The following is a 13,750-nucleotide window of genomic DNA, read 5'->3' on the forward strand; positions in this document are numbered from 1 at the left end:
TCCAGCATTCGCAGTGTGTTGCTCTGGGTTTCCAGCATCTGCAGAATCTCTTGTGTTTGAAGTAAATACTGTGTTCTGATCTGGTCACCTCATTATAGCAGACTCTGTATTAGAAAACAGCTGAAACACGATATTGGATTTAAGAACCTTGTATTGTTTACACAACAGGCTCGTTATGTACTGGAGGCGGGGGAAAGTTAGATGTTATTTGTTAAAATTGCCTTTTAATCTTTGCCATTAGATAAACTTTCCTTTCCAATTCAAGTGACAGTTCTTTCCATTTTAATGAAATTGCATGAGTGTTAAACATGAATCACCTTTCAGTGTGGCATTTTTAGAGTCTTTAATCTGCTGTAGTGCAATTACACTCTGTCGTGTTGGGTGCATTCCCTCAGCAACAATCTAGAGCATTTTTATAGCGCCGTTAGTGAATCCAAGGACCTTCACAGGAGTGCAACTAATCAACAATTGAGACCGACCATATGAGAAGGGAAAGCATGAACAAAATATACTGCCTCAATTTTCAAAGTTAGTTTATTATCAAAATATGTACTGTATATGCCACCAGATACTTCGCCCTGATTCATTTCCTTCTGGGCATTCACAGCAGAACAAAGAAATACATTAGAATCAATAAAATATGACACACTGAAACTGACAAACAATCAATATGCAGAAGAAAAACTGCACAAGTACATAAAAATAATAATAGATAGATAAATATTGCTGAGAACATGAGTTGTAGAGACATTGAAACTAAGTCTGTAGGTTATGGAATCAGTTCAGTGTTGACATGAGTGAAGTAATCCACACTGTTTCAGGAGTCTGATGGTTGAGGGGTAATAACTGTTCCTGAACCTGGTGGTGTGGGACCTGATGGTTTTAGGGTAATAACTGTTCCTGAACCTGGTGGTGTGGGACCTGATGGTTTTAGGGTAATAACTGTTCCTGAACCTGGTGGTGTGGGACCTGATGGTTGAGGGGTAATAACTGTTCCTGAACCTGGTGGTGCGGGACCTGATGGTTGGGGGGTAATAACTGCTCCTGAACATGGTGGTGTAGGACCTGATGGTTGGGGGGTAATAACTGCTCCTGAACCTGGTGGTGTGGGACCTGATGGTTGAGGGGTAATAACTGTTCCTGAACCTGGTGGTGTATGGCTCCTGTATGGCTGCAGTGAGAAGAGAGCCTGGCCTGGATGGTGGGGGTCTTTAATCATGGATGCTGCTTTCTTGCAGCAGTGCTCCTTGTAGATGAGCTCAGTGATGGGGAGGGCTTTCCCTGACATGGACTGGCCTGCATCCAGAAGTCCAGGCTGGTGGCCCAGAGCCAAGTCTGCAAGTCTTTGTGAGCTCAGTGGGGAGATCGAAGCCTGGTGTCCGTAGGCCCGAGTTAGAGTCCACTAAAGACTGGAGGCCTGCCCTGGGGTTAAAGGACTGTGTCTGCGTGTGGGTGGGTGGGGGAAGGAATGCGGCTTGTTTTTGCTGTTGTTGTTTTGTTGCTTCTGGGTTGTTCTGCTGAACATTGCGGACATGCGATGTTGTCACAGAGTGTGTGGCCACACTTGTGGCTGCCCCTTCTGCATCCTCTGTCAAGCCTCCATATCTTTCCTGCTTTCATCTTTGCAAGCTTTACTTCTGCAGTGTGATGATTAACATATATGTGTGTTTTGGCAACCAAAACTGAAATGTCTAAAATGATTAATGGAACTAATAGTGGCAGTTCCAGGGTTACTGTAGAGGGCGAAGGACAAATAAAACAATGGGCTGGAAGAGTGCATGAGGTCAGAACAAAGGTTTTCAGTTAGGGAACTGCAAAGATTTAACATGTAACAGTTAAAATGTGTTTCATCCCATGAAGAGAAAGAGATGGAGAGATAGAAAGTGAGACTTTAGATTAGATTAGATTGTGAGGACACTCAGTCCTCGTTTATTGTCATTTAGAAATGCATGCATTAAAAAATGATACAATGTTCCTCCAGAATGATATCACAAGAAATGTAGGACAAACCAAGACTAAAACTGACAAAACCACATAATTATAATATATAGTTACAACAGTGCAAAGCAATACCGTAATTTGATAAAGAGCAGACCATGGGTAAAAAAAATTCTCAAAGTCCCGATAGCCCCATCATCTCACACAGACGGTAGAAGGAAGAAACTCTCCCCGCCATGAACCTCCAAGTGCCGCAAACTTGCCGATGCAGCACCATTGAAAACACCTGACCGCGACGGACTCTGAGTCCGTCCGAAAACTTCGAGCCTCTGACCAGCCCTCAAACACTGAGCACCATCCTTTGCCTAGCGCTTCGACCCCGCCCTGGCTGCCCAGCAACAAGCAAAGCCGAGGACTTGGGGCCTTCCCCTCTGGAGATTCTGGATCACACAGTAGCAGGGGCAGCGAAGCAGGCATTTCAGAAGTTTCACCAGATGTTCCTCCGTGCTCTCACGTCTGTCTCCATCAAATCAGGATTGTGCACGGCACCCTACTTGACAGACAACAGACATCACCACCGGAGTGGCCGCTGTGAGCTGCGTCCCGCCGCCATCTTCTCCTCCCGCCGTGAGGAGTGAGTCGCGCAGTGAGTTAGAGAGAGATAGATGTATAGAAAGAGGGAAGGAGAGAGGCACACAGATAGATAGAGTCAAGTCAAGTCAAGTTTACCATCATTTAATTATATGTATGCATGCCGTCAAATGAAATGTTTCTCCAGATCAGGGTGTAAAGCACTGTAGTATACATAACACCCATATAACACACAATAACTTATGAAAGTAAGGATAAAACCTACAGATGAATTATATGTAGGTAAACAAAGTATTTTATATAGGCATCCGTTAGTCTCGTGAGACCATGGATTTGCGCCTTGGGAGGTTTCTGGGGCGCAGGCCTGGGCAAGGTTGTATGGAACACTGGCGGTTGCCCATGCTGCAAGTTTCCCCTCTCCACGCCACCGATGTTGTCCAAGGGAAGGGCATTAGGACCCATACAGCTTGGCACCAGTGTCGTCACAGAGCAATGTGTGGTTAAGTGCCTTGCTCAGGGACACAACACGCTGCCTTGACCAAGGCTCGAACTGGCAACCTTCAGATCACTAGACGAACGCCTTAAATATTTGGCCACGCGCCAACACCAAGTGAAGTGCGTAAAGTAAATATTGTCAGGTACAGAACAGGTTAACTGATGACATTTCAAATGTGATGCGGCAGGGAGATCAGAAGCCTCACAGCCTGAGGGAAGAAACTGTTTCCCATCCTGACCGTGCTTGTTTTTATGCATCGGAGTCTCCTGCCTGATGGTAGAAAGTCAAAAAGGAAGCTAGATGGATGGGTGGGACCCCACGGCAGCGTAACGGCTATTGCTACGCTGTCACAGCTTGGGGCAATCCAGATCTCGGAGCTTAATTCTGGCACCATTCTGTAAGGAGTCTCTGTACATCCTCCATGTGGAAGGCATGGCTTCTGTCCAGGTGATCTGGTTTCCTCCCACAGTCCAAAGACATACTGAGTAGATTAATTGGCTATTGTAAATTGTCCTGTGATTAGTTTAGGGTTAATTGAGGTCGTGGGTTGCTGGGCCAGTATGGCTTGAAGGGCCAGAAAGGCCTATTCCACGCTTATCTCTATATAAATAAATAAACCTCCTGTACCTAATAAAATGGCTGTAGCCCCTCTACTTCAAAGCTCAACATATTGTGCATTCAGAGATGCTCTTCTGCACACAACTGTTGTAACGTTTGGTTCATGGAGTTACTGTCACCCTCCTGTCAGCTTGAACCAGTCCGGACGTTCCCCTCTGACCTCTCTCATTAGCAAGGCCCTTTCGCCCAGAGATCTGCCACGTACTGGATGTTTACTTTCAACACCATTCTCTGTAAGCTCTAGAGACTGTTGTGTGTGAAAAATCCCAGGAAGATCAGCAGTTTCTGAGATACTCAAACCACCTCGTCTGGCACCAACAATCGTTCCATGGTCAAAGTCACTTAGATCACATTTCTTCTTCATTCTGATGTTTGGTCTGAACAACAGCTGAACCTCTTGACCACGTTTATTGCCCAATCGGATCAATAAAGTACTTATTATTATTATCATTATCATCATCATGCTTTTATGGGTTGAGTTGCTGTAATGTGATTGGCCGATTAGATATTTGCATTAACAAGCCAGTATACAGGTGACCCGAATGAAGTGGTCACTGAATATATGTGTGTGTATACGTATCATAAATTAGTAATGCAAGAGAAGAGCTTGGGTTCATGGACCCTTCAGAAACCTGATGGCAGAGGGGAAGATGCTGTTCCTAGAAAATTGAGAAAGTGAAGAATATAGGGAAAGAAAAAGAACAAAAGTGATAAATAAACAAAAAGATAGAGAGAAGAAGAGGGAATGAAACATTGAGAACAAAAAAAGAGAAAAGAAGGTGAAGGAGAGAATTTGTGAGGAACGTTGGTGTGATTGTATCAGCCATGCAGGAAACCTGGTGTTCAGGGAAATAAGTCCCACTGTGCCACTAATAGCCTGTTAACAAGTTGTACTGATTTGAAAACTCAGCCTATTACAAGGTGAAGGAAACAAAACTAACAGGGATGTCAACATCTTCCCTGGGGCTGCCAAAGAGTCTTCAGCAACTGAGCAGTCTTGAAAGTGCGAGGCCCAGTGCAGAAGGCTGAGAAGTGGTTAATGAGTCAGCTGCAGTCTCCAATTCCCTGCAGTCTTTAGTAAATGTCCAGTGATTTAATGGATTCCACATTTCGTTTGGTCCATTTCCCACCCTCGGTGGGAGGGAGGAGAAATAAACACCATAAAAGGAGAGGCTGGAACAGAGATTCAGGAACAAGACTGCAAGATGCAGAGAACCTAAGAAATAAAAGTGATTTTTCTTTGGCATGGTCCCCTGGTCTGGCATAGCAACCAAACATTGCAATTCATTCTGCGCTTGGGTTTACGTGATGAGAGTCAACATGCTTTACCTGGGGCTGGTGTCATTCACACTTCCTTTCATCACTTCCACCAAGTTGAACATGGCACTTGGATTGCCGAACGCCATTCCGTGTTGGGAATTGTTTTCAGTGTAGTGAGCCTGCAGCTGACAAGGGGGGCCCTTTCACAGAGTTCCATTACAGCATTCAGGCAATTGCTTAAACACTAAATTCTGATCAACTGCATCAAAAAAAAACTGCAGAGGGCATGATCATCGATTTCTCTAACCACCAGTATTTTCTCCTCCTCCTTCTCTCTTTATCCATTCTCCATTCTGACTCCCCTCTTACCCCTTTTCTACTCCTCACTTGCCTATCACCTCCCTCTGGTGCCCCTCCTCCTTCCCTTTCTCCCATGGTCCACTCTCCTCTCCTATCAGATTCCTTCTTCTTCAGCCCTTTACCTCTTCCACCTATGACATCTCAGCTTCTTACTTCATCCCCTCTCCCACCTCCCCCTCACCTGCCTTCAACTATCGCCCGTCATCTTGTAGTCCTCCCCCTCCCCACCCCACCTGTTATTCTGTCTTCCCGACCTTTGCTGTCCCGTTCTGAAGAAGAGTCTTGGCCTGAAATGTCGATTGCTCTCCCTGGATGCTGCCTGACCTGCTGCGTTCCTCCAGCATGTTGTGCGTGTTGCTTTGACTATCCAGGGCGGGGGGGCTCTTTGATTATGCTGGCTGTGTTACCGAGGTAGCGAGGTATAGACAGAGTCCATAGAGGGGAGGCTGGCTCCTGTGATGTGCTGAGCTATGTCCACAGCTCTCTGCCATTTCTTGTGGTCTCATGCAGAGCAAGAAAGTGAATCTCTGTGTGGTATATGGTGCCATATAGTTACTTTGATAATAAATTTACTTTGAACTTTGAAATTTGTACCAAGCTGTTACATATCCAGACTGAATGCTTTTTATGGTTCGTTGATAAAAGTTGGTGTGTTGACCATAATGCCACAGTAAAACAAATCTACCTGCCTGCATGTAGTCCATATTCCTCCATTCTCTGCACGTTAGTATGCCTGCCTAAATGCCTCTTAAACACCAGCACTCTGTCCACTTCCACCATGGTTATCACCCTTCAACCATCACGGTGTGGGTAACTTCACTCACCTGACTCCACGTTACAGACTCCACAGCTCATGTTCTCAGTATTATAAATAACTTACTTACTTATTTATTATTATTATTTCCTCTTTGTACATCTTTGCCCAGTTTATCACCTTTTTTAGATTAGAGGACACGCAGTCCTCTTTTATTGTCATTTAGTAATGCATGCATTAAGAAATGATACAATGTTTCTCCAGAATGATATCTCAGAAATACAAGACAAACCGACTGAAAAACTGACAAAAACCACATAGTTATAACATATAGTTACAACAGTGCACAGCAATACCGTAATTTGATAAAGAACAGACCATGGGCACAGTAAAAAAAGTCTCAGAGTCTCTCGAAAGTCCCGTCATCTCACGCAGACGGTAAATCTCCAGCACCGCAAACTTGCCGATGCAGCATCCCGAAAGCATCCGACCACAGTCCAACTCCGAGTCCGTCCGAAAACTCTGAGCCTCCGACCAGCTCTCTGACACCGAGCACCGAGCACCATCTCTGCCGAGCGCTTCAACCCCGGCCCCGGCAACAGGCAATAGGCAAAGCCGAGGATTTAGGGCCTTCCCCTCCGGAGATTCTCGATCGCACAGTAGCAGCGGCAGCGAAGCAGGTATTTCAGAAGTTTCTCCAGGTGTTCCTCCGCGTTTCTCACGCCTGTCTCCATCAAATCAGGATTGTGCATGGCCCCTAGTTAACACATATGATATCATTTGGAACAGCTGCGCGCGCTGCATCGCACCGCCATCTTCTCCTCCCTCCTCCTCGTTGTCTTTTGCACTTTGATTGCTTGTCCATCTTTGTGTGTAGAGTCATAGAGTCATCAAAGAGTATGGCACAGTAACAGGCCCTTTGGCCCATCTTGTCTGTGCTGAACCATCCATACTGTTTACTCCCATCTACCTGCACCCAGACCATAGCTCTCCATACCCCTTCTATCCGTGTAGCTATCCAAACTTCTCTTAAACGTTGAAATCGAGCTTGCATGCACCACTTGCACTGACAGCTCATTCCACACTGTCACGGCCTCCGAGTAAAGAAGTTTCCCCTCATGTTCCCCTTAAGCATTTCACCTTTCACCCTTAACCCATGACCTCCAGTGTAGTCCCACCCAACCTCAGGGTAAAAAGCCTGCTTGCATTTACCCTATCTATATCCCTTGTTTGTAGTATTTATTTTATTTAAAGGTACAACACAGAACAGGCACTTGCCAGCTCTTCACCACCCAGCAACCCACCTATTTAACTCTAGTTTAATCACAGAACAATTTACAATGACCAATTAACCTACTAAATCATATGTCTTTGGACTGTGGGAGGAAACTGGAGCACCCGGAGGAAACCCACAAGGTCACAGGGATATCGTACAATCTCCTTACAGATGGTATCTGAACACTGATGCCCCAAGCTGTAATAGCATCACAGTAACCTCAAGGCTCATCGCCAGGTTCCGGAACAGTTAATGCACGTCAACCATCAGACTCTCGAACCAGTGGGAATAACTTCACCTGACTCGTCACCAAACTGTTCCCACAACCTAGGGACTCATTTTGAAGGACTCTACAACTCATGTTCTCAATATTTATTATTTATTTACGTATTATTATTATTATTTTGTTTTTCTTTTTGCATTTGCACAATTCGTTGTCTTTTGTACACTGGTTGTTAGTCCGTCGCGTGGCCAAGTGGTTAAGGCATTGGACTAATGATCTGAAGGTTGTGAGTTCGAGCCCCAGCCAAGGCACTGTGTTATACTTAATCACACATTGCTCTGCGATGACACTGGTGCCAAGCTGTATGGGTCCTAATGCCCTTCCCTTGGACAAGATTGGTGTCGTGGAGAGGGGAGACTTGCAGCATGGGCAACTGCTGGTCTTCCATACAACCTTGCCCAGGCCTGCGCCCTGGAGAGTGAAGACTTCCCAGGCGCAGATCCATGGTCTTGCAAGACTAACGGGTGCCTTTACTGTTAGTCCGTCTTTGTTTGTATGTAGTTTTTCTATTATGAAGAGCACTGTGAACGCCTGCAGGAAAATGAATGTCAGGGTGATAGATGACGAGATGTACGTACTTCCATAATAAATTTACTTTTGAACTTTGAACTATCCCCAGCAGCGGCTCTCTTTAACAATGTTCTGCTCTCTCCATACTGTGTGCTCCACTTGTGCCTGTCAACCTTTGCTGAAATATAAAGATACAAGGAAAGTTAATAGCAGAGAATCCTTGGTAAAGCGAATCAATAACATCGTTAATGTGTGCCAGAGCTGAGTGCTTGTTCAGGAGTTCGTGAGAAACAGGAAAATAAATAAATTGAGAAGGAAAGTATAAAATGTAGCTATCATTTTACCCCAGCCACTCCACATCAGGAAATCAATGCCAACCAGCACTGTTGGCAGGCACAGAATTCATTTAAGACATTAACAAATTGAAGAAGCATTTAAATAAAAACTTGGCAGCTGTTTGACATCTTAGAAATTGAATCAGTTTATAAGGAACAAAAAGGCTAAATATTTTATAAAACTGTGGAGAATCTGGGATAGAATTTTGGCCAGAAATCTTGCTGAAACAAAGTACAGACCCAACAAGGCCACATAAGGAATGTTTGTTTGGAAGGGGTAGGTATGAATCATTGCTTTAGCACAGTTATGTTGCTGTTGGTGTCTGGATTATCCTGGACTGCCTCACTCCCATTGTTTGTGTACATCTCATATTCCACCTAGGTAGCCTCCAATCTGACAGCATGAAGACTGACTTCTCTGACTTTCTCCCCTCCTCCACTCCCTTCTCTTTTTCTCCATTCCTTAATCTGACTTCCCTTTTATCCCTTCCCTTCTCCACATCTACCTATCACCTCCCTCTGGTGCCTCTCCTCCTTCCATTTCTACCTTGGTCCACTTTCCTCTCCTACCTGACTCCTCCTCCTCTTTACCTCTACCAGCCATCCACCCAGCTTCCCACTCACCTGATCTTCCCCGCCACCTGCTCGTCTGTACTCCTTCCCCAGCCCCACCTTCTTATTCTGGTTCCAAGTCCTGATGAAGGGTGTCAGCCCGAAACGTCGACACTTTATTCCTCTCCACAGATGCTGCCTGACTTGCTGGGTTCCTCCAGCGTTTTGTGTAAGTTTCTGTACCTCCTGCCTGATGGTAGCTGCAAGAAGGTGCCATGTCTCAGAAGGTGGGGATCTTTGATGATGGGTGAGGGCTTCTCGAGGCAGCATCTCCCGTACGTGAGTGAAATGGCCGTGATGTGTTGAGCTGAGTCCACTTGGAATGAGATATCCAAGTCATAGTTCCTCAGTTAGGTACCTCTCAAACAATTTGCATATCTTTCTATTGTGATCCGTTTAAAAATTCTCTGAGCAACTTAGTCTGAAAGAAAAGAGAAATCTCTAAATAAAGAACCTTCGAATCAGCCAATCATGTGGCAGCAGCTCAATGCGTAACAGCGTGCTGATATGGTCAGGAGGTTCAGTCGTTGTTCAGCCGACCGATCATCAAAGTGGGGAAGAAATGTGATCTGAGTGACTGTGTTGGTGCCAGATGGGGTGGTTTGAGTATCTCAGAAACTGATGCTTTCCTGGGATTTTCACTCACAGCAGTCTCTAGAGTTTACAGAGAATGGTGCAAAAACAAAAAAAAAATCCAGTGAGCGGTCAGTCCTGTGGACGAAAATGCCTTGTTAATGAGAGAGGTCAGAGGAGAACGGCCAGGCTGGGTCAAGATGACAGTAATTTAAATAACCACATGTTACAATGATGGTGTGTAGAAGAGCATCTCTGAATACACAACACATCGAACCTTGAATTGGATGGGCTACAGCAGCAGAAGACCATGAATATACACTCGTTGGCCACTTTATTAGGTACAGGAGATACATGATAAAGTGGCCACTGAGTGTATTTCACTGTAATGTGAGAGCACGTACTGCTGTCTTGGAGGAATGTTTGACTGTGGACTGACTGCAGAGTGTGTGTTGAGTGTTAAATACCAGATAAGAGCACTTCAACACTGGGTGTAAGACCATATGATATAGGAGCAGAATTTGGCCATTCAGCCCATCAAGTGTGCTCCGCCATTCCATCATGGCTGATTTATTATCCTTCTTAATCCCATGCGTCCTCCTTCTCCCTGTAGCCTCTGACACCTTGACTAACCAAGAACCTATTTAAATCTCTGCTTTAAATCTACTCAATGACTTGGGCTCCACAGCATCCATGGCAATGAATTCCACTGATTCACCTATCTATGGAATTTGTTGCCACAGGCAGCAATGGAGGCCAAGTCATTGGGTGTATTTAAGGCAGAGATTGATAGGTATCTGAGTAGCCAGGGCATCAAAGGTTATGGTGAGAAGGCGAAGGAGTGGGACTAAATGGGAGAATGGATCAGCTCATGATAAAATGGCGGAGCAGACTCGATGGGCTGAATGGCTGACTTCTGCTCCTTTGTCTTATGGTCTTATGGTCTCTCTGCAGTATTTTGATAGACAGTCTATACCACACTGCCTCAGTAAAGCAGACAACATAATCAAAGACCCGCCTACCCCAGGCATTCTCTCTTTTCCCCTCTCCCGTCAAGCAGAAGATAAAAAAATCTGGAAGCATGTACCACCAGGTTCAGAGGCCTCTCCCATCCTATGCAGATGCATCACAGCTTTCCACGGCAACAAGTCAGCCTCAGACTGCAAGAAACTGCAAAGAGTTGTGGACACAGCTCAGCCCATCGTGGAGACCAGCCTCCCCTCTATGGACTCAGTCTATGCTTCTCACTGCCTCAGCAAATCGGTCAACACAATCAAAGACTCCACCCACCCCAGAAGCTGCCCTTGAGCCTGGTGTTCTGTGCTTTCATGCTTTTGTATTTCACCCCTCCCACTGGGCCTGAAAGCACACACCACCAGGCTTAAAGCAGCTTCTACCCCGCTGTTATACAACTACTGAGTGATTGTCCGGTACGGATGGACTCCTGACATCACAGTCTACCATGTTATGATCTTGCTCCTTATCATCCGCCTTCACTGTACTTTCTCTGTAGCTGTTGCACTTTATTCTAAATTCCGTTCTACCTCAGCTCACTGTGCAATGAGCTGACCCTGATGAACAGTACGCAAGACAAGCTTTTTACTTTATTTCAGTACATGTGAGAAGAGTAAACCAATACCAGCCTTGGTTCGAATCAAAAGACTGCAGACGCTGTCAATCTGAATTAAAACTAGAGACTGCTGGAACCACACAGCAGGTCAGACAGCATTTATTCTGACAGAAGTCTTCAATCTAAAACATTAATTCCAGTTTATTCTTTCCCTGTAGAATCCCGTGGGTCACAGAATACCTGAGTTGGGCATCTTGGCCGGCAGTGACCAGCGGAGCTGAAGGACCTGTTTCCAAACTGTATGACTCTACGACTTGATGATTAACCTTGCCTGAACACCACAGAGCCCTTGAGGAGATAAAAAGAGCTACAGTCAGTGGCCACTTTATTAGGTACACCTGTGCTCCTGCTCGTTAATGCAAATATGTGGCAGCAACTCCATGCATAAAAGCATGCAGACATGGTCAAGAGGTTCGGTTGATGTTCAGACCACACATCAGAATGGGGAAGAAACGTGATCTAAGTGACTTTGACTGCTGTTGGTACCAGACGGGTGGTTTGAGTATCTCAGAAACTGCTGATTCCCTGGGATTTTCATACACAACAGTCTCCAGAGTTTGCCGAGAATGGTATGAGAAACAGAAAACATCCAGTGAGTGGCAGCTCTGTGGGTGAAAACTCCTTGTTAATGAGAGAGGTCAAAGGAGAATGGCCGAACTTATTCAAACTGACAGGAAGGCGACAGTAACTCAAATAACCACGTGTCACAACAGTGGTGTGTAGACGAGCTTCTCTGCATGCACAGCACATTGAACCTTGAAGTGGACGGGCTACAGCAGCAGAAGACCATGAACATACACTCAGTAGCCACTTTATTAGGAACGGAAGGTACCTAATAAAGTGGGTACTAAGTATATATTTTATTCTGACTGAGAAGTACATCAATATTCCTTCATAATCACGGTGTCTAAATGCTGAAACTCACTTTGAAACACCACAGTGGGTGTAGCCACACCAGAGGGACCACAGGGGGTTATAAAGACGATTCACCATCACAATGAGGAACGGCAAATACATGCTGGCTTTGCTAGTGGCATTCACGTCTGATTTTGCATGTCATCCATACAGATGAAACGTTCAAAACAGAAGTACATGGAGGTAACACAGAGGTAAAATGCAGAATCTAGTGTTACAGTTACAGAGAAAGTGCAGTGCTGGTGGACACATAAGATCTAACGACCATGATGTAGGAGATTGAGAGATCAGGAGTTCATCTTCACTCTATAAGAGATCTGTTCTAGTCTTATAACTGTAGAATAGATAGGAGCTGTCCTTGAGCCTGGTGTTTTCAAGCTTTTCTATCTTCTGTCTGTTACGTTTTGTAACTCCAAAACATAAAACTAATTGAAATGTAAACAGAGGAGCCAAGAGATACCAGTCTTATTTTGTTTTTACTTTAAGCAAGGCGTGCATGTACATGATGTGGCAGCGTGATGACGTATGCCATTTACATACTTTTATATATAATCAGCAATGCATTGCATAAACAACGAGGAGTGCTTAATCAAAGAATATATTTACAATATTACTGAAATAATTACACAACACTAATGATGGAAGAGGGGAGAAGAGTGATTGAGAGGGCATTTGATTATTTTATTTATTTTGTGAAGTCAGTGGGGAGTGTAGATGATAGGTGTTTGAATGGAAGGAGAATACAGAGACTCCTGCAGAGGTAACCGTATGAAACACTGGAGACCAGAATGCAGGTATGACAACTCATGGGGGAGGCAAATAAAAGGAGCACGAAAGTTGAGGAGGCTTGCTAATGTTAGCGTAAATGCATGAAAGATTAGTTGGAGTTTGGTTTCAGATCAGCCATTGGGTGACATGGTAGTGTAGTGGTTAGCACAACACTTAGGAGAACAATGGTGCCTAACGATAACTCCTTTGCTTGCATCCATCTTTAATATCTCTATTTTTCCCTTTCAGGGTTCTTTTGAAGACCCTGACCTGGAGTTACACACTGACTTCGGTTCTTTACGGGAATGAGACTCACTCTCAAGGTCTCACGACTGGATGCTATTCAATATGCCAAAGTCGCGGCCTAGAAGGCCTTCAGGGCTCCAGGATTTCTTGGCTCTGGAGGCTGGCAGACTCAAGGCTGGTGCTGCTGCAGGAAATTGGTGTATCGTGGGAGACGGAAGATCGAAAGCAGTGCGCTGGCTGCTGGCTGTGTGGCCAGAGACCTGAGTTCTTTGGGCACAGAGATTGAAAGAAGCAACGCAACTGACTTGTAACATCATAAATCGGCAAGTTGTTTGTTATGTCTCCCCTCTCACTGTGAAACAGGGACATCTGTTTTTCCCTTATTAGGGAGAGAGAGAGCCTGTGGTATGTCGAATACTGTGTGAACGAGTAGTCTTTGGGGTACTGCATGTCCGTGTCTTTATTGATGCTTTGCTGCACGCTTGAGTGCTCGGTGGGGGGGGGTGCCGATCCTTTTTTTCCTAGTTGGGGGGGGGGGGAAATCGTTGCTTTGCTGCTGCTTATATGTGAGTAGGGGAAGCTGGA

Source organism: Mobula birostris, chromosome 14 (genome assembly GCF_030028105.1).
Source record: "Mobula birostris isolate sMobBir1 chromosome 14, sMobBir1.hap1, whole genome shotgun sequence".
Lineage (NCBI taxonomy): Eukaryota > Metazoa > Chordata > Chondrichthyes > Myliobatiformes > Myliobatidae > Mobula > Mobula birostris.